Genomic DNA, 20,464 nt, shown 5'->3' on the forward strand with positions numbered 1-20,464 from the left:
TCAAGCAATTTTTGTATTTTTTTGTTTTAGAGGTGGTTGTGGCTGATGCCAGGGGAGGTGGCTGGGAGACTACCTTAGAGTACAAATAATTATTATGGCAAATTACTTTAGATGCAGCTAAACCTCCTGGATTAAATGAAAATATTTCACTGGCTCCTTTACTTAAGCTTAGGGCTGCAAAACTGTAATGGCTTTTATTATACCTATGATATATTTTTACAGGTTTACATATATTTACATTTAATTAAACTATATGTTCACATCTATTTATTTTCTTAATATACATGTTGATTGTAATACATGTTTTTAATATATATTTATTGTTGTTTAATTTTGTAAATGGTTAGGTATTAATTGCCTTTTAGCTTATGTCCATTGTGTTTTCATATAAAAAGTGTTTTTATTTATCTAGTATTACTAGGACCAGTTTGGTTATATATTATTGCCACCTATTTATTAATTGTGATTTTTTAATTAGGCAATGTGACCTTCTATTGGTGAGGTAATATCCTATTAGGGTATATTAGGATCATTATGTGGGTGGTAATCTTATTCTGATGACATTTTGTATGAACAAAAACGTATGTGGAGTTTATACAAGCATTAATATTGTTGGTTTAATAAACTGCTCTTTTTGGAATTTGACTTCCTGGTGCTTCCTTCCACCTTTGTTCCATATAGTTATTTGCTGAATTTGAAGGTGGATTCTCCAGTTTTTGGATTTTGTAAGAATTCTAGCAGGATACTATATATGTAGAGGCTGGGATAGATAGAAAATAAAAACATGTATGAAAGAAATAGATGTATCAGTTGATACCTGGAAGAAAACGTCTTACAGAGGAAAAGAAGTGGGTTGTAGGCTGGAGTGGAAAGTATGTAAAAGCATGACAGAAAGCAGTCGAGGCCCATTTTGGGTGTTAGTATATTGTATTTATATTAGTGCAAAAGAAAGAAAGAAATTGTGTGTAAGTTAGAGTAAAGGTAATGATAACAGACTGTAATTAGAAGGAGGAGTATGGCATGGCAAAGAGAGAGGTGGCGAAGTCTAAGGATAAGGCATATGAAGAGTTGTATGAAAGGTTTGGCCACTAAGGAGGGAGAAAAGGACCAGTACCGATTGGCTAGACAGAGGGACCTAGCTAGGAAAGATGTGCAGCAGGTAAAGGTGATAACGGATAATGAGGGAAACATACTCACAAGCGAGGAGAGTGTGTTGAGCAGATGGATAGAGTACTTTGAGGGGCTGATGAATGAAGAGAATGAGAGGGAGAGAAGGTTGGATGATGTGCAGATAGTGAATCATGAAGTGCAGTGGATTAGCAAGGATGAAGTAAGGATAGCTATGAAGAGGATGAAGAACGGAAAGGCTGTTGGTCCAGATGACATACCTGTGGAAGCATGGAGGTGTTTAGGTGAAATGGCAGTGGAGCTTTTAACTAGATTGTTTAATAAAATCTTGGAAAGTGAGAGGATGCCTAAGGAACAGAGAAAAAGTGTTTTGGTACGAATTTTTAAGAATAAGGGTGATGTGCAGAGCTGTAGTAACTACAGAGGGATTAAATTGATCAGTCACAGCATAAAGTTATGGGAAAGAGTAGTGGAAGCTAGGTTAAGAAGGGAGGTGATGATTAGTGATCAGCAGTATGGTTTCATGCCAGGAAAGAGCACTACAGATGCAATGTTTGCTCTGAGAGTGTTGATGGAGAAGTACAGAGAAGGTCGGAAGGAGCTGCATTGTGTCTTTGTGGATTTAGAGAAAGCATATGACAGGGTGCCTAGAGAAGAGTCGTGGTATTGTATGAGGAAGTCGGGCATGTCAGAGAAGTATGTAAGAGTGGTACAGCATATGTACGAGGGTAGTGTGACAGCGGTGAGGTCTGCAGTGGGAGTGGTGGATGCGTTTAAGGTGGAGGTGGGATTACATCAAGGATCAGCTCTGAGCCCTTTCTTATTTGCATTGGTGATGGACAGGTTGACAGACGAGATCAGAGAGGAGTCCCTGTGGACTATGATGTTTGCAGATGACATTGTGATCTGTAGTGCGAGTAGGGAACAGGTGGAGGAGACCTTGGAGAGTTGGAGATATGCTCTAGAGAGAAGAGGAAGGAAGGTCAGCAGGACTAAGACAGACTATATGTGTGTGAATGAGAGGAAGGATAGAAGAATGGTGAGGATGCAGGGAGTAGAGGTGGCGAAGGTGGATGAGTTTAAGTACTTGGGATCAACAGTTTAAAGTAATGGTGAGTGTGCAAGAGAGATGAAGAAGAGAGTACAGGCAGGACGGAGTGGGTGGAGAAGAGTGTCAGGAGTGATTTGTGACAGACGAGTACCAGTAAGAGTGAAAGGGAAGGTCTACAAGAGGGTAGTGAGACCAGCTATGTTATATGGGTTGGAGACAGTGGCATTGACAAAAAGGCAGGAGTCAGAGCTTGACGTGGCATAGTTGAAGATGTTAAGATTTGAACTGGGTGTGACGAGGATAGACAGGATTAGGAATAAGTATATTAGAGGGTCAGCCCAGGTTGGAAGGTTTGGAGACAAAGCCAGAGAGGCAAGATTATGTTGGTTTAGACATGTGTTGAGGAGGGATGCAGAGTATACTGGTAAAAAGATACTAAGGATGAAGCTGCCAGGTAACAGGAAAAGAGGAAGGCCTAAGATAAGGTTTATGGATGTGGTGAGAGAGGACATGCAGGTTGTTTGTGTGACAGAGTAAGATTCAGAGGACAGGAAGAAATGGAGACAGTTGATCTGCTGTGGCGACCCCTAATGGGAGCAGCTTAAAGAAGAAGAAGAAGTATGGCTTAGTCCAGTACAAGGTACTGGCAGACATATATAAGGAATGCACAGGTAATGCATGTTGCATTCTGAATGAATGTGAGGTATGTTATTGTTGTGGTCCAGACAAGAAAATTATATCTAGACAAATGCAGATAGCACTCAGCTGTGAATCACACAACAGCAGATATAGCTGTGCTGAAATCACTACAAAACTACAATAATAACCCACAGAACAAGGTAGCCTTTGTGAGAGTGCTCACCAAAACAAGCAACATTTTTAAAGACACACTTTATGGAGTAATAGGGGACCCTGCTAGGCATATTTAATGCTTGACTCATATATTTTCTCTTGTATATAACACATGATTCACCATTTTAAGCCGGTTGTTGAATATGGAACTGTAATACAGTTTGTCATCCAGTATTTTCCAAAATGAACATGAGAACATGTAGCATTCCAGGAAAAGGCCTAAGCTCATGAAATAACTTATTGTGCATATTGCCTGCTGTGCCAGTGCTTGCAAGATGAAGCATGTAATTCATAGTTGATACACATAATTCATAGTTGTACAGTATCATGCACAACATCTACAGTACCTGTGTGACTTCTTCACTGAACATGAGAGTGATGCATCCATGGACAGGCTATGGAATCTCCTGCATGACTTGTATTCCAATATTAATGCCATTTCAAAGTCACTGTAAGCTGGGACAATGAAAACTAAAGGTTTTTGAAAGAAACATGAAGAATTTATGTCCAACTGTTCATAGCTGCTTTTAAGATCAGCCCTAGAAAAATTGGACAAGCATCTGGATAACAGTCCTTCCACTCCTTTCAAAAATGAGCTGCAGCCTCTTGAGCCCCTTTCATCTACCACAAAGTAAGAATGATATACAATCATATGTCATATGTCGACTTTATTAATGGGTACTGAAGGTCATCGTCTGAAGGACTAGGATATCTATATTTGACAAAATGTACAGGAACTGCCACTACTGTCCTCAGCTGATTTTCATACATACTGGCTTTCTACAACTGTGCAAATCCCAGCAGCTTAAAATTTCATGGCAGACTACATGTTTTATAGCTTCTGGGCTAGTGATGAGCATTCTTTCTCTGTATACTGACAGAGTAGTGATGAAGTCTGAATGACAGTGACATGAATTAGCTAACTATGTTGCCGTTCAGTCACAGGACTTAACAAACAGTACAGCTGTGAATAATTGTATGACCATTGCATGTCTGCATTTAAACATTAAGGAAATAAGCATTTCCCAAATGGTGTAGTTCTTTAGTGACCTTTCTTATTTTGTTATGACTTATTTTAGCATAGCCAGTTCAGTGTGTGTGTGTGTGTGTGTGTGTGTGTGTGTGTGTGTGTGTGTGTGTGTGTGTGTGTGTGTGTGTATATATATATATACACACACACACACATATATTATTTCATATTGAGTGTTTTGAGAGTTTTGGAATAGTAAAAAAATACTTTAAATTTGTATTTGCACTGCGCATTTGCACTTTCATTAAAAAACAAATTTCTGTTAGTCAGTGTAAGGTTTCCTAATTTATATCTGGTGTTTGTTTTTTTCTTCTCATCACATTTCCATGTTTTATAAATATTTTGAGTAAAGTTTTATTTGCTAGCTTAACCACTTTGTGATAAATCCTGCTTTGCTAAGATGCTACCTTTTTCTGACTGAGCTGATTTTTTTAATACTACCTTAACACCTTCCTAAATATTAATGATTTATAACTGATATTCTTCATTCCTTGGAAACAAAACCAGTGGAGAGACTCAGGTTGACAAAGGTGCTCCTCTTCTTAATATACAGTGGGTGAGTGATACATTGGGATATGAATCTATCACACCAGTATGCTTTTTTTTTCTTTTATCCATTAATGAAGGTATAGTTCCTTTAACTGGGTATTTGAGGTACCATGTGTCCTGTAAAGTAATAGGATGTCAAAGAAGGTTTGATCTTTTATGATTCAAAGACTAGACTCAAAGTATAGAGACAGGACTGTCAGTCTGCCCTAATACCTATTATTTTTGAAACCACTGATCTTTTTTGTTATAAATCTCTGAAGTCTCTCAAGCTGAGTGATATGTTTAGACAAATCTATACCAAAAGATGCATTATATGCAGTGATGGATCTGATAAGATACAGGTGAATTAAGACTTTGTTGAATGCAGTGGAGGTACCTTTGGAAATTAGACGAGCCTGATAAAAGGCTTTCCAAACTGCTGCGCAGACATGATGGTCAAATGATAAGGACTTATCAAAAAGAGTTCCTCAAACATCACAACAGTTCCTGATTGGAGAGGTATGTCAACTGTATGGTATGTGAAAATGTTTTCTTTACCAAAATGAACTACTCTACATTTCTGCACATTTAATTTGAGACTATTTCTTTGCACCAACTGATAACATGGTATAAAACATTTTGGAGTAATAGTGAGTCAGTGGAAGATACAATAACAGCACCCAATCTACACTGGTCTGCAAACTTACATAACCATAGTCCAGGAGTGGTGTTGGCCTTGAGGTCTATAAAACAAATGCCAGATATAAGAGGGCCTAGCGCTGACCCCTGTCGCATAATATGGGTACCATTTTGCATTCAGAAGTGGCAACTGCAACTCTAACCATATAGGATCTGTCAGGCTACCAGTTAACTATCTGCCTAATAACATAAGTATTTACATTGACATTTACAAGCCTGAAATAATACCTGCAAAGGGAATAGTGTCACTGGCCTTGGCCAATTTGAGATATCCAAGTATGTACCGCATAATCACTCTACACTGCTTCAGTTACTTTTTCATAGAAATTAATAATATAAAAGAGGCAAGACTTTCCTTTGTCAAAAGCAAATTGATGCAGGTCCAGGTAGTGAATTTTAATGTCCAGATTAATGAGGTCTGAGCTCCACAGCTTTGCATATGATGTTAGTGAAAACAGTAGGTTTATAGTTACCACAGTCCATGACTTGACCACCATTGTGTAATGTTATACAAAAACAGATATATCTCCACCACTGCTTCATGCAGAATCTCAACCTTTTAACATTGGCTCCCAACACTGCTATTCTTCAGGCAGTTTCAAAATTGAATAGTATCACAAGGTATGAAGAAGGAAGACAGAGAAAGCAGCCCATGAGGTATTAAAGAGAACATTTAATGTGCTGTGTTTCCTCTTGTTAGTAATATGCCACCTGATATCCAGTTTCCATTCCCCATTGGGAAGTCACCTGTTATCAAATTGGATAAGCATCATTCCTGTATTTGGATGGTTCCTCATCAGACCAAAAATCAGGGTACCACTACCAAGGCATGAACTACTTCTTGCTTGCCACAAACATTGAACCCACATTGTAGGCAGTTTCCCTGCTTTAAGTATTTAGGTCTTTTTTAATGTCAACCTCCATTCAGCTCCCTAGCTGCCAAGGAATCAAGTCCTCCTCTTTCATTCCAAATAATTCCTCACAAATTGAAGGGACTTGATCTACTTCTGACAAAGCCATTACCTTATATTGTTGAAGAAAGCAATTTTTTGTCCTGAGTACTGGATTATCCAAGCATTTGCCGTCACAATAAAGAAAACATTTGCAGTTTTAAGTACTAGACTGGCCATGTATCTTCCATCAACCTTTTTGATAAACACCTTTATTAAGTTATTGCTCAAGACATCTATACATAGATGGCATATTGGTTAAGGTGATTACCTCTCAGACAAGAAGTTCAGGTTTTGATGCACCCAAGGGAAACAGGATTGGCTTAAAATGGTCCACAAGTGCAGCTAACCTAGCACTTACTTATTAGGTCTTCTGTTCAAGACTAAGAGGTTTGGAAAGCCCCAAGGTGTGTGATAGAAGCTTTTCAAAATGGAATCAAAAGGCTTTTATTTAAATTCTGCTTAAATATTTTAAGTAACACTTATATTGACCTGTGTGGTGATATTTTTTAGTACTTCTCTGCTTTTTATCCATGTTTTAGCCAAAAAAGTTTACAGTTTACATTCTATTTAAATTGTTCCTGGACCTTTGTCTTTTAGCTTAATTTATATTTGCAGGAAGATCATATATCACTGTAAGATTTTAATATTGTTTATACATTATACTGCACTTCTATTTCCATAAGTAGAATTAGATGTAAAAGGTAGTTTTTTGTATTTTAAAATCAGTCTGTATCCTCTGTTTTATAGCTTCATTCACAGTTGTGGCAGAACTGTAATCTGCTGCCAGATTTGAGATTCATTTATTCATTCATTTCATTCTGGAGCATTTCTCCCTGGGCCTCCGCTGAAAACAGGATCTGTGGAACCTAGTCAGACCTTCCCAGTCAGCAAATGTTAAATAAATAAATGAATAAATAAATAAATAAATAAATAAATTTACTCATTATTACAACATTTTCCATAAATAATGTTACTGGTAAATTTCTGCATAGTCTGGTGTTTTAGTCTGTGGTGGAATTGCAGAAGTGGCAGTATTGTGAATTCTGCTCCAGGATTTGTGATTCAGTGCTTTTTATAACTGCATATACCTGCTTTATGTTGCATTCCGGGGCCTTTATGTTTACCTTACTGTTTTCCCCATGTTCTTTGAGTCTGTCCCAGTCTTCAACGTAGAGCTTAATTTAAAAGTTTCTAAAATTTTAACCATATGACTTGAGCTCCAGTATTGGCTTTATTTGACTGGATCCCTTTTTATCAAGTTTATCAAGATTGTTCAAGACTTGGAGATGTAGAAAGCGCAAAAGTCTAAGATAGAAGCTTATCAATAGGGAAGAAATGTTATTTAAATTTTGCTAAATGTTTTAAGATGCACATATAGTGTCATGTGTGGTGATACATTTTTGTACTTCTCTGCTTTTTATCCACATTTTGTCAAAAAAGTTATGTATTTGCATTCAGTTTAGTTTGTACTGGAACCTTAGCCTTGCATCTTCTTTTCCAATTGCTGGAAGATTGTGTATTGCTGCAAGATTGTTATCATTGTTTATACATTATGCTGCACTTCTATTTCCATAAGTAGAATTGCATGTAAAATGTAGTCTTTTGTATCTTGAACCCAGTCTGTGTCCTCAATCGTGTAGCTTCATACACAGTCATGAGAGACTTGTGATCTACTGCCAGATTTGAGCCTCATTTTAGTCACTTATTACAGCATTTACATAAACAGCCTTATTGGTAAATTTCTGCATAGTTTGGTGTCTTAATCTGTGGTGGCATTTCAGTAGTGACAGTATTGTGAATTCTGCTCCAGGATTTGTACTTCAGTACTTTTTATAGCTGTATATATCTGTCTTATGATGCATTCCAAGGCCTTTCTGTTTAACTTGCGATAGGTTTTCCCATTTTTTAGTCTCCCCAGCCACCACTGAGACATTAAGTTAATAGTTTCTGAAATTCTAGCTATAGGACTGTAGCTCCAGTGTGAATTTTTTCCTACACCCCCCCCTTTAATATTAATCAAAAGTGTGTTTCCCAGTTCTTGATGTTCCTGGTAGTAGATTACTCTTTCCTCCTAGGGGTTAGCGGGATGGAATAACAGCAATAAACAAATAAAATATCTGGCCTTACTTGAACAACCATTTATTTAGAATGGAGATTTTGAAATGCTTTCACCTGTGCTTCTTCAGATCTGTCTCATCTTTTTCAGTTCAAGGCTAGTGGTTGATTATAGTTGGTTTTGCTTTAGATTTTTATGGGATAATACATCACATATTGCCATGGCATTTTTTGCCAGGTATGATATGAACCATGTGGCTCAGGTGTCTAACTTTTAGTTCCAGAGGGGCGTATTCATAAGCAAGTTCAAAGTAAAATGGTAAATGATATTTTCTTTCTGAAGTTTACCCACTACAAATCTTAAAGTTCTTATTAACAAAGCTTTATACAAATGATGGTTGTCCAAGATAAGGATATAAATCTGAATGTTATTTAAGGCACTGGTCATAGTGCCAAAAGAAAGCAAAAACTCTATACTGAGATTTATTTTTGTTAAATCTATGATTGAATATTGATGGTAATTGACTGCTTTGCACTTTAATAGACTGGGTGTGTAAACTGAAGAACTAGTGGTGATCACAAAAGGGTTAAGCTTTGTAAGAGGAGCGCCTCCCATAGCCAGGTCCTCGACAGTGCCTCAACTCCAGCTGCCCCAAGGTCAGGCTATGCTCAGGGAGGGACAAGCCTAAGGAATGCTGCTATCTCCAAGTCAGATAAGCTCACAAAGGATCCTTAATTAACCATTAGATTCAGAGCAGCGATCATCTGTCTCAGCAATTAATAAAACATTTTTGAAGACAAACAGTTCCAGAGATTTCTTCAGCTACAATAGGTTAAGTTTAATAACATCTGTAACTTGTATCAGACCACAAGCAATTGTGATTGAAGTTCCCCTCTGTATAAGAGTGCTACCAGTGAAATAGAAAAAAGCTACTGTGGAAATCAGAAACACACCTACCGTGACTAGACACCATCCCTGGTCCAAAAAGGCCAGAGATGTTCTTAATTTAATCATCCCACCCTTGTCTTGTGGTTTTAAAGTGCTGTGTGTGTCTGGCTACCATTCCTTGTTGTAATCTGACTTCCCACATCAACCTGTTCCCTTTTTATTGTTGTCTGTTGTATAATGTACTTAAGTATTCTCCTACCCATTGTTTTCCATATACCCATAATACTCTCCTACCCATTGTTTTCCATATACCCATAATACTCTCCTACCCATTGTTTTCCATATAACCATTATACTCTCCTACCCATTGTTTTGCATATACCCATAATACTCTACTTCCCATTGTTTTCCATATACCCATAATACTCTCCTACCCATTGTTTTCCATATACCCATAACACTCTCCTACCCATTGTTTTCCATATACCCATAATACTCTCCTACCCATTGTTTTCCATATACCCATAACACTCTCCTACCCATTGTTTTCCATATACCCATAATACTCTCCTACCCATTGCTTTCCATATACCCATAATACTCTCCTACCCATTGTTTTCCATATACCCATAATACTCTCCTACCCATTATTTTCCATATACCCATAATACTCTCCTACCCATTGTTTTCCATATACCCATACTACTCTCCTACCCATTGTTTTCCATATACCCATAATACTCTCCTACCCATTGTTTTCCATATAACCATTATACTCTCCTACCCATTGTTTTGCATATACCCATAATACTCTACTTCCCATTGTTTTCCATATACCCATAATACTCTCCTACCCATTGTTTTCCATATACCCATAACACTCTCCTACCCATTGTTTTCCATATACCCATAATACTCTTCTACCCATTGTTTTCCATATACCCATAACACTCTCCTACCCATTGTTTTCCATATACCCATAATACTCTCCTACCCATTGTTTTCCATATACCCATAATACTCTCCTACCCATTGTTTTCCATATACCCATAATACTCTCCTACCCATTATTTTCCATATACCCATAATACTCTCCTACCCATTGTTTTCCATATACCCATACTACTCTCCTACCCATTGTTTTCCATATACCTATAATACTCTCCTACCCATTGTTTTCCATATACCCATAACACTCTCTTACCCATTGTTTTTCATATACCCATAATACTAAATGCCTACTCAGCAAACCAGTACAGATCTTGAGTACAGTACTGAACTTCAGTAAATTTCCCTTACTACAGTTTCTTTCCAGTTTATTCTCCCAGAGCGCCAATCTGCTTGGCACCCTCACCACACTCTGAGGAGCTCCAGAGTTAATCCTGCTTCATCCTTGGAAAATAAAAGATTTATTTTATTATTCTGTACTTCTGTTAACTGTTTTGAGTGCTTTTGCTTTACTTATGCTTTAATTGCTGATTTTGCCTTTAAATCATTTTAAAGGTCCCCAATACCTGAAATTGCCTTGTCAGTGTGGCTTGTTTATGTTTTCTTGTTGTAGCATAACACTAGCAAGCAATCCTTTTTGGTATTTTTACATCAAGAGGTTAGCAATTCTCTGTACTGACACAAACACCCAGAAATTAAATTTTATATGTAAAACTACACTTAGAACTGAAACATGTTACTTAGTGTTGCTAAAACAAAGCCAGTCCATGGAGTCATGCATAGAGCAGCTAGTGTGCACAATAAACAGAACTACTATCAAATCTTAATGCAATCCAACCTAGTCTAGTGCCAAACCACAGAGACCACCCAAGGAGACCTACAGTAGTCCAGGTCCTGACAATTTGGATATGCAATTTCCAAATGTCTCTATAGCCAGCTTAGTATATATGGGAATCCTGAGATAATGTAGTAATTGTTTTATGTTAACAATCAACCTTAAAGAAAGACACAGAGTATAAAAGAGATGCACATACATAATCTCACAGGAGACATAATTATTGCATACAAACAAGGTTGCCTAGAACACACTCACTCACGCGCACACACTCACACACATGCACGTGCACTCACACACATGCACACTCACACAGTACATCCACCAGACAGAGTTCACCACATGCATAGACTTACTTATGCTGCGGTATTAAAAGGCAATCTTTCCAAACCTCAAAGACATCCTAAGCCTATAAATGGTGATGCTTATCCTCAGCCATCTCTAAGGCACTCAGTAAAAGCAATACCAACCAACACACATATGCCTGCACTCAGTGCAGTCCCAAGAGCAAAGCCAATAAAGCAAGCAAGCACATTATTCAGAACTCTTGTCATAGAGGACACCATTGTATGACACACAGATGCCCCACTAACTAGACTGAATAAGGAGGAGATAACAGTTAGTTGCTTATCTGGATCCAGGATCCAGTAAGTTACACATGCTCTCAAGTCATTATACTGTAGGTACCAGTATGATTCTATCATGGTCCATATGGGTGTTAATGACATGATACATGATTCCCTGAACTATATGAAGACAGACATTATTGATCTCTTTAAACATGTGTCTCCGGCAGTTGTGTGTGTTGCATTAAGTAGCATTCTACCTTCATCAAGGATGATGCAAAAGATGATTTACTTCAATAATTGGCTTAGTTTATGGTGTCTTTCAAGGAGGATTCAATATTAAGTCAGCAAGGGAGGGCACTGTTAATAAACTACGTTGATTCGCAAAGGATGGTCTGCACCTGTCTCCTCCAGGCTTCTGAATATTGGCTAAAACTTTAGCCACCCCTTTGAGCCTTTTTTATGTAATGCCAAAATGATAAACCTACTAACATAGCAAATAAAACTCAAACAAAGTAAGATTGTTACTGTTCAATGCTAGGAGCCTAGGCAAGAAACAGCCCACCCTACAAGGTCTCCTCACTGTGGAGTACATAGACATCTGTGCCATTACTGAGACATGGTATAAATCCACACAAAGCATTCCAGCAGTGCAAGGCTTCAGTGCCTTCAGCACATTTAGACTATCAGCTGCACAGACAGGGACACAAGGTGGAGGAGGCTCTATCTATATTAGCAACAGATATAACTCTAGGGTGATTAAATATCAGAATGCCCTGACATTTTTCCAAGTGCATATCACCATAGACAAAGGCCCATACAATATCCTTGCAAGCTATAGGTCACCCTCTATGTTCCTAAAATCCCATAGTTCATACCTCAACCTACTGGTGACACTCACCATTAAAAAAAGTACTTTATTCATGGGAAACTAAACTACCCCTATGTAGCCTGGAAAACATACACAACTTCGGCTGCACAGGCATAATGATTCCTGGACTTTATTAACACAAATACCCTTCATTAGATAGTGCATTCACCCCCAGAGGTTCAAACATACCGGACTTGGTATTTAGCAATATGGGGGAGCACTGTACCCCCCACCCCGTGTCACATCTTCACTGGTGAGGTCAGACCACAAAGCTTTCTCTGAAATAAAAGTCAACTCTGTAACCCCAGAAAACCATATAACAGTTAGGAACTATTCCAAAGCAAGCTACATCCCATTAAGTGAGTTTATTTTTTAGTGACCCCCCCCAACCCTGAGTTTTAAAGCAATTTAAATTTTTAATTTTGAATTGTTCACAGAAACCTTGCACAACCATGTAAATGGCTATATAAAGGCTACTGTACCTACTAGATGTAAGCCCAAAGCAAACTCTAAAAACAAATCATGCTGTTGGAATCATAACCTTAACAGGGGATATAACAAAAGGAAAAAAGTCATGGCTAAAATCAGGAATAGCAAGTCCCATGACAGAAGCTGTCTAATTAAACTAAATTGGAAACTAAGAGAACTAATTAAGTCCAATAAGGTCAATTACAAAGTCAATATATCCTCACAGGCTAAAGACAGCCACAAGGCCTTCTACATGTCCGAAACTTCAAAGGCAGCACACAGATGTGTGCCAAAGTGGTGGTCAGTGGAGCCACTTTCGCTGAGCAAAGCTACATTATCATGTTTGCTGGCTGACACATTCATATCAAACTTCACCTCCTAATTCCCCTCTGCATGCCCCAATGAAATACCTACTAGCATCCCCCCTCCCCAACTATTAACAGGGCGCAAGTCCTGGTGGCACTAGCTAAGATCAAAAACATAGCCTCTCTAAGACCAAAAACGCAGCCTCACTGTAACATGACAATATCCTGAGATGCCTCATCAACAGCTTGAAAACATGACCTAACAGGGCGATTTGAGTAATTTTTCAATCATAGCCTCAAAACTGGATTTGTACCACAAGAATGTAGGAATGCAACAGTTATCCCTTCACAAGGGCAGGCCATAAACTGACCCTAAAAACTACAGATCCATTAGTCTGACTAGTCTAATATGCAGAGCCATGGAATGAATTATCATAGAAATGATCAACAAAGGCATTGGCAACCTTCAGTCACTGGAACCAAAACCAGTTTGGCTTTATCAAGGGAAGGTCATGTCTACCAAATCAGGTGGACTTCTTTGAGAAGATCACCAAGACAATGGATGAGGGGAAAACCATGCATACCACCTACCTGGACCTGGCTAAGATGTTCGATACAATACCCCACTTGAGTACACTTGACAAAATCACCAAACTAAGCGTAAACCATACACAACTTGCTGTATTGCCAGCTGGCTTACAGGCAGGACCCAAGAAGTCATGACTTGTGATACCAACTCCACTAAGAGACTAGTCACCAGTGGTATACCTCAGCCCATGATAGGAATGCTCCAATTTGACATGCACTTCTGAGATAAAGGCAAATTTCAAGGGCCTTTGGCTGACTAAACTTGCAAATGACTTCTAATTGGGATCTATCATAGATTCTCCCCATGACACAAACATCTTGCAAGTTGGTTTATCATAAACAAATGATTGGGGCCAAAGTCAAGGATTAACACCTAGTGCCAAGAAATGCAGTATAGTGTTTGTCCCTCAGTTCTTTGAATGACAGAGGCAGATAGTAATGCCCAAACACACACATAACCTGTAGAAACATCATAACATAACCACTCCTAATAAATGCCATGATACATAGGGACATAAATGTGTTGGGTTGCATAGCTAGGTTTATTAAGACCCTGGTGGTAATTTACTTATTCATGTTTTTTTCTTTTTAATTACTGAAATTCTCTCCAACATTATATAAATTTCTCAGTTCCTGCCTTTCCTGAAACCTCACTCCACTTCCTCCTGATCATCCTTTGAGTATGTGTACCAAGATGTAGAAATAAAGGGTTTATATTATAAGTTCGAAGTTTGAAAACTTCGAATCTCATATGATTGACATCATATGAGCGAAGTTTTCAAACATTGAACGTTTCAAAGGAGATTGCCGTAGGGAATATTTCCCTTCACTTCAATGTAGTGTGATCTCGGAGTTAGTATATTTAAGTAGCAGGGGGTGTGGGGGGTGTAGGGGAGCTTGCCCCCCTGCATAGAGCGTTCAGGTAGTTTTTTTTGTTTTTAGTTTGTTTATATTTTAAGTTTGATGTTTGAAAACTTCACTCATATGGCATCGATCATATGAGATTCAAAGTTTTCAGATTTCGAACTTATAATATTGAACCGAAATAAATATGCCTCAGTAGCCTCTCAGAAGGGAGTTGTAACTATAATTTCCCTTAACAAAGAGCTTAGATAATAAGGGCATCAATAATATAATAAGATTTCCAAAATTTAGAACAAATATATATTTCATTTCAAAAATTATAAACAACAATTCTGGATTATAGTTTTAACTAACATATAAACAGAGCTGCATTACTATTCCATAGTTAAATTACTCTTTTAGGCATCTCTTTCTCATGCATTAATGTTTGCTTTCCAATTTTCACCTGCAATCACATTTTTAACCTCAGAATATTTTCTTATACAGCTAAATTTAGGTCAATCTTGTTTTGGCTAGCAGTATTTTGCCATTGCCACAAAGGAAGAGGAGGATTTAGTAGACAATGACAAAAAGGAAGGGAAGTTTTAGTAGACAGTGCGAGCTTTAGAAAACAGTCATTGAAGTATCTTGGAGATTTCTGAGGCCTACATGTGGGTCAGTCCATGATCTTTCTGAAGCCTTCACGTGGGTTAGTCTATTCCATAATCCTCAGGCAACAACCTCTGGGAACGCACTTCTACTAATGCTGTATCTGTGTCAAAGTAAAGTACTTACTGAGATGGGAGCTTAATCAGGAAATGTGGGGGTAAATGATCTTTTTACTGAACCTGTTGATTCTTTAACTTCACAAGAAGAGGTTTCATTTGATTCTAGGAGTAAGCACTACTTGTTGTGATCTTTGAGATATTTTTGTGCAGTTGCTGCACTGACCATGTCCATTAACACCTATTCCTTATGCTGGGAAGCAAAATGTTTTTAATAATTGGCTGAGAGGTTTATCTGCTTTCTGGTTTGTTTTGAAACTTTGAAAAGCTGTCCAATATGCCCTGAAACTGCTGTTGGAGTAGGGATTAAAGGAATTATTTGCTCTGGCATTTCTGAGGTAAACACAAGCTTACCTAGCTGGTAAAAAACAATTTTTGTAAAAAAGTCATCTTTTTCTTGTACCCATCTTTGCAGTTACCATGGAAACACCTATGTGAGTGTTTCTATGGCAGACTGATTAACTACCGATTAACTTCTTTAATCAAGAATTTTGGATAAAGCCAAAAATAACAGGGGAATGAAGGCTCAAAACTAGGCTTATTTATCCATTTAAAATTTAGGGGAATGAAGACTCAAAACTAGGGTTATTTATCCATTTAGAATTTTAACAGAACAGGTTTGACATTGTCATCCATTTTCTGAACAACAGAAGTATGAAACTTTAATATCTGGTATTAGTGACTGACTCTAATCCTCTGCATACCTTTCAAGTTTTGCTTAAAAATTCTGGGGAAAGCCAAAAATAATGGGGGGAGATCAAAAATCAGGGACAGATTTTAAATATAGGTTCATAGGTTGGTACTAGGCTATTGGTCCTAGGGCCTATACAAGCCTACCCATAACAATTCCCTGGATATTTCTTTCCACAATATTTACTTCCCTGGACCCCTGTCTAGCAGGGCAACTGACGTGATCCCCGCCCGTGGTGAATTTCCTATCTCCCATCCAATTGTCAAGGTTCCTTTTGAATAGGGCCAAGGAGGCACTCTGATTGACATGTATGGGCAGTCTATTCCAGAGTATGGGGAGTCTCTGGATCATGAACCTATCCCTCCAGCATGTTTTGTTCATTGTGATGACAAGGTTTAGATCCCTGGAGTGTGTGGCTCTGAGGGATTAGGATTTCTTTAAGTGGAGCATGTCCAACAGCTCAGGATTTGACATGGCCTTGTATGTTAAGCAGAGATCACCTCTGAGTAGACAATATGCCACAGAGTATAGCTGGTGTTTTTTTAGATGGTCAGCATAGGGCATCTGCTTTAGGTCTGTGATTCTTTTAGTGAGGTATTTCTGCAGCCTTTCCAGCTGTTGCAGATGTCTTGTGAGGTACATACTAAATGGGGCATTGTACTCTATAATGGGTCAAATGAGGGATGAGCACAGTGGGATAATGACCTCCTTTTTTCTGGATGAAAAGCCCTTAGTGATGAGGTGTGCCACAAAGAAGGATTTCCTGACTGTTGTGGCGGTGTGGTTATCGAAGGTGAGACCACTGTCTACCTGTGTCCCTAAGTCTCTCATCACACTTTCAGTGTTTAGTATACTGCCATCTATGTGGTAATTCATAGGTACATGGTTTTTCCCAAAGGGGATAACTATACATTTCTTGGCATTAAGCTTGAGCCCATGGCTCTGGCACCAAGCATTTGTTTCTGTAAGTTCCTTTTGTAGAATATCCACATCATTTGTGGATTCAATAATGGCTCCCACTTTGCAGTAATCTGTGAACTTTGTTAGCCAGAGTCCCTTAGTGTTGGCCTGTACTTCAGAGAAGTAGATGCCAAACAAGAGCGATCCCAGGACTGAACCCTGAGGTACTCCACTTGTCACTTGTCTGGAGTTGGATTTAGAGTCGGCTACTTTTACAGTCTGGATTCTGTCAGTAAGCCAGTTGGCAACCCATCGAGTGACGTAGGGATTTATGCCCAACTTAGTAAGTTTATGTATGATTTCAGCGTGGGGGATGGTGTCGAAGGCCTTGGTGAGGTCCAGATAGGCTGTGAGAACTGCCATACCCTTTTCCACAGCTCTGGAGACTGATTTGAAGAAGTGAATCAGGTTCGGGAGACAAGATTGGCCCTTCACGAACCCAAACTGGGTGTGGTCCTGTGTTTTAAGGTTGCCAATACCTTTGTTTATAAGTTTCATGATAATGCATTTCATGCCCTTGCAGATCAAGCTCATCAGACTGATGGGACTGTAGTTCCTGGGATCCAAGGTGGATCCCCCCTTGTGGAGTGGGATAACTGTAGTTGCGCGCTGCTCAGTGGGCACAAAGCCTGAGGTGAGGCTATGATTAAACAAGACACTTAGGTAAGGTGCTAGTTAATTTTGTAGATCATGTAGTACACACCCCGGGATGTCATCTGGTCCCATGGATGCTGTATTCTTAGCTTTGGAGAGTGACTTCTACCTGTGTGGCCATGATTACCGGAATTTGGCAATCTTTTGGTATTGAGAAGGGCCCTTTAGAGGGTGCAGTTGGCACTAAATCAGTTTGCCAGGATATTGGCAATATCCTTGGGATCAGTATAGTTAATGCCATTCTGTTGTAGCTCAGAGCAGATCTGAGCATTGCCATTTAGATTCATGACATAACTATAGAATGCCTTGTGGTTGTCTTTGCAATCTTTGGCAATTTTATTTTCGTAACTAGCTTTGGAGGATTTTATGAGGGATCTCAGCTTCTTACTAAGGCTGGTAAAGGAGTTATTTGCATCCTGGGATTTTCCTCTTTTCTGCAATGGTTTCTTCCTTTTGTTGTATAGTTTGTTTATGGCAGGGAACCATCAGATTGGCTTCCTTTTTTTGGAGGAGGGCGTCTTGGTTCTATTTGGGATGGCATGATTCATGCATGAGTGTATGTGCTCGTACAGTGCCTTAGTGTAGGATTCAGCAGTTGAATTTTCAGCTCCCGTCTTCATGGGTGTCATGAAGTTTGTCAATTCTGACTTGAGTAGCATGAAGTTGGCTTTGGAGAAGTTTTTTATGGAGGTTTCCTTACTGGGGGGTGTGGGTGGGATGTGGATGTCAAGGGTGATGACCAGTGAGGGGGTGATCACTAGTGTGGAGCATCTATCTCCCATGTTGGTAATGACCAGGTCTAGGACATTCAAGCCCCTGGTGGGACAATGGATTAGTTGATCCAGGGCATTGGAATTTATGAATTCCAAGAACCATTGGGAAAAGGTGCTGGTACCCGAGTAGTTTTCATAGTTAATGGCAGGGTAGTTGAAATCACCAAGTATTAGAGTGGTTGCATCTTAATATTTTCCATTATGCTTAGAAAGGTGAAGTGAGAATCTTGGGGCATGGTGGGGGATCTGTAGCAAACTACAATTTGGATTGCAGTCTTACCTAGTGTTAGTTGCACCTGGAGAATTTCAGATGCATTGTGTTGGGCAACTAGCCTGGAGGTGTGAATATCCTTAGTGAATATAGACACTCCTCCACCTTTAGTGTTTCGGTCTTGGTTTGGTGGCCTAAAAGTGTGGTAAGAGTTGTAGCCTGGTATTGCAGTGGTTCTCTCTGGAGCCTTGAACCAGGTCTCAGTTACTGCACAGATATCGACGTTCTCCATTTTAGGAGTGCCTTGAGAGAGTGAATTTGAGGTTTAGAATTCTAGCATTGAGTAGCATTACCTTCAGATTTTGCATGCTTGTATTTGTTATGGTGGTGGTTTTTGTCCTTTGAACCTTGCCTAAAAAAGACACTATAGGGGTGGCAAGAGCTTTAGCAAGTAACCTGAATCTCAGAGGCAAATGGTGCAGATCATCTCTGGCAAAGCATCATAGTTTGTCGATCATGTCGTCCCAGGCAGTCAGATACTGGATCCCCTTTGAATGACACCAAAAGCTTAGCCAATTGTTGAAGTCAATCATTTTGTCCTTATACTGTGGTATCATTCTAGGTGAAGGCAGGATGCCACTCAGGGCTAGGGTTATACCTGCCTGGGCCACATGATCTGAGAGTTCTTCCATGTCTCTTTTCATGTAGTCCAGGGAGGTACGTCTCAAGTCATTCACACCAACATGGACAATGACAGAGTCGTATTTGTACTTACTTATTGTGGAATGACTTAAGTGCATGTGTTATGTAGTGGATCCCGGCACCCACCAGTCACCTGACTGTAATTTTCTCCTTGTTCAGCCTGGTGAGTTGGACATCAGTGTGCCTGACTATAGAGTCACCTATGACTAAAGTGTTGGGTACTTTGTCTAGCCTTAGGGGCTGTTGTTGGGTGGCACACTGGTGTTGTGAGCTGTGTCACTTTGGTTGTGACTGATGTTTGTTTGCATTTCAGCTTCGGAGGTCCTTGTTGCTTGGGCAGGTTAATGTTAAGGGCCTCCACATATGTGGGTTTAGTGGTGCTCTGTGTGGATGTTGATGGTGTAGGATTTGAAGGGCTATGTGATGCTTGAGGTGTAGTGCAGGTGTTAACCTTCTCCTCTTGGCTGTCTAGCACGATCTTGGCTGGAGAGAGCTTTGCTTCCGGTTTGGCTAAGTAAGTGCATCTCTCGCAGGTGTGTTAGGTGGTAGGAGGAGAGGGTTGTCTGTGTACATGCGGCAGTTGCTGCATTGCCCCAGTATGCTCAGATTCACCAGGTGGACAGGAGACATAGAACACTGTTAGAATAACAGGTTTTGCATTAGTGTATATTTTATAAAGGATATGAGGTCTCAGACTCAAATCTTTCATTATTTAGTGAGCAGAATCTCCAGTAGTTTTCTAGAAAATCACATAATTTATGAGGAAGAGTGGATGAGAAACAGACCAAAAACATGAGACAATACTCTGGACATTCTGCAAAATTCTGGAGAGTTGAGAGGTATCACCCTGAGTAATTATACAAGGGGCAGTGCAAAAATATGAGGCAAAATCAGGGATGTTCTACAAAATTTTGGACAGTTTATTTGTTTATTGCTTGACTATTGTTTGTTTATGAGGTGAGAAAGATGGCCTACTGACCCTTTTCAGATACAACCCGGGATCAACAGCAGTAATGACAACACTTTACAAAAGTATAAGACATTACATTCATTTGCATACTTCATACAGTTGAGAGGTG

Source organism: Protopterus annectens, chromosome 3.part1 (genome assembly GCF_019279795.1).
Source record: "Protopterus annectens isolate FY-2018-M chromosome 3.part1, PAN1.0, whole genome shotgun sequence".
Lineage (NCBI taxonomy): Eukaryota > Metazoa > Chordata > Ceratodontiformes > Protopteridae > Protopterus > Protopterus annectens.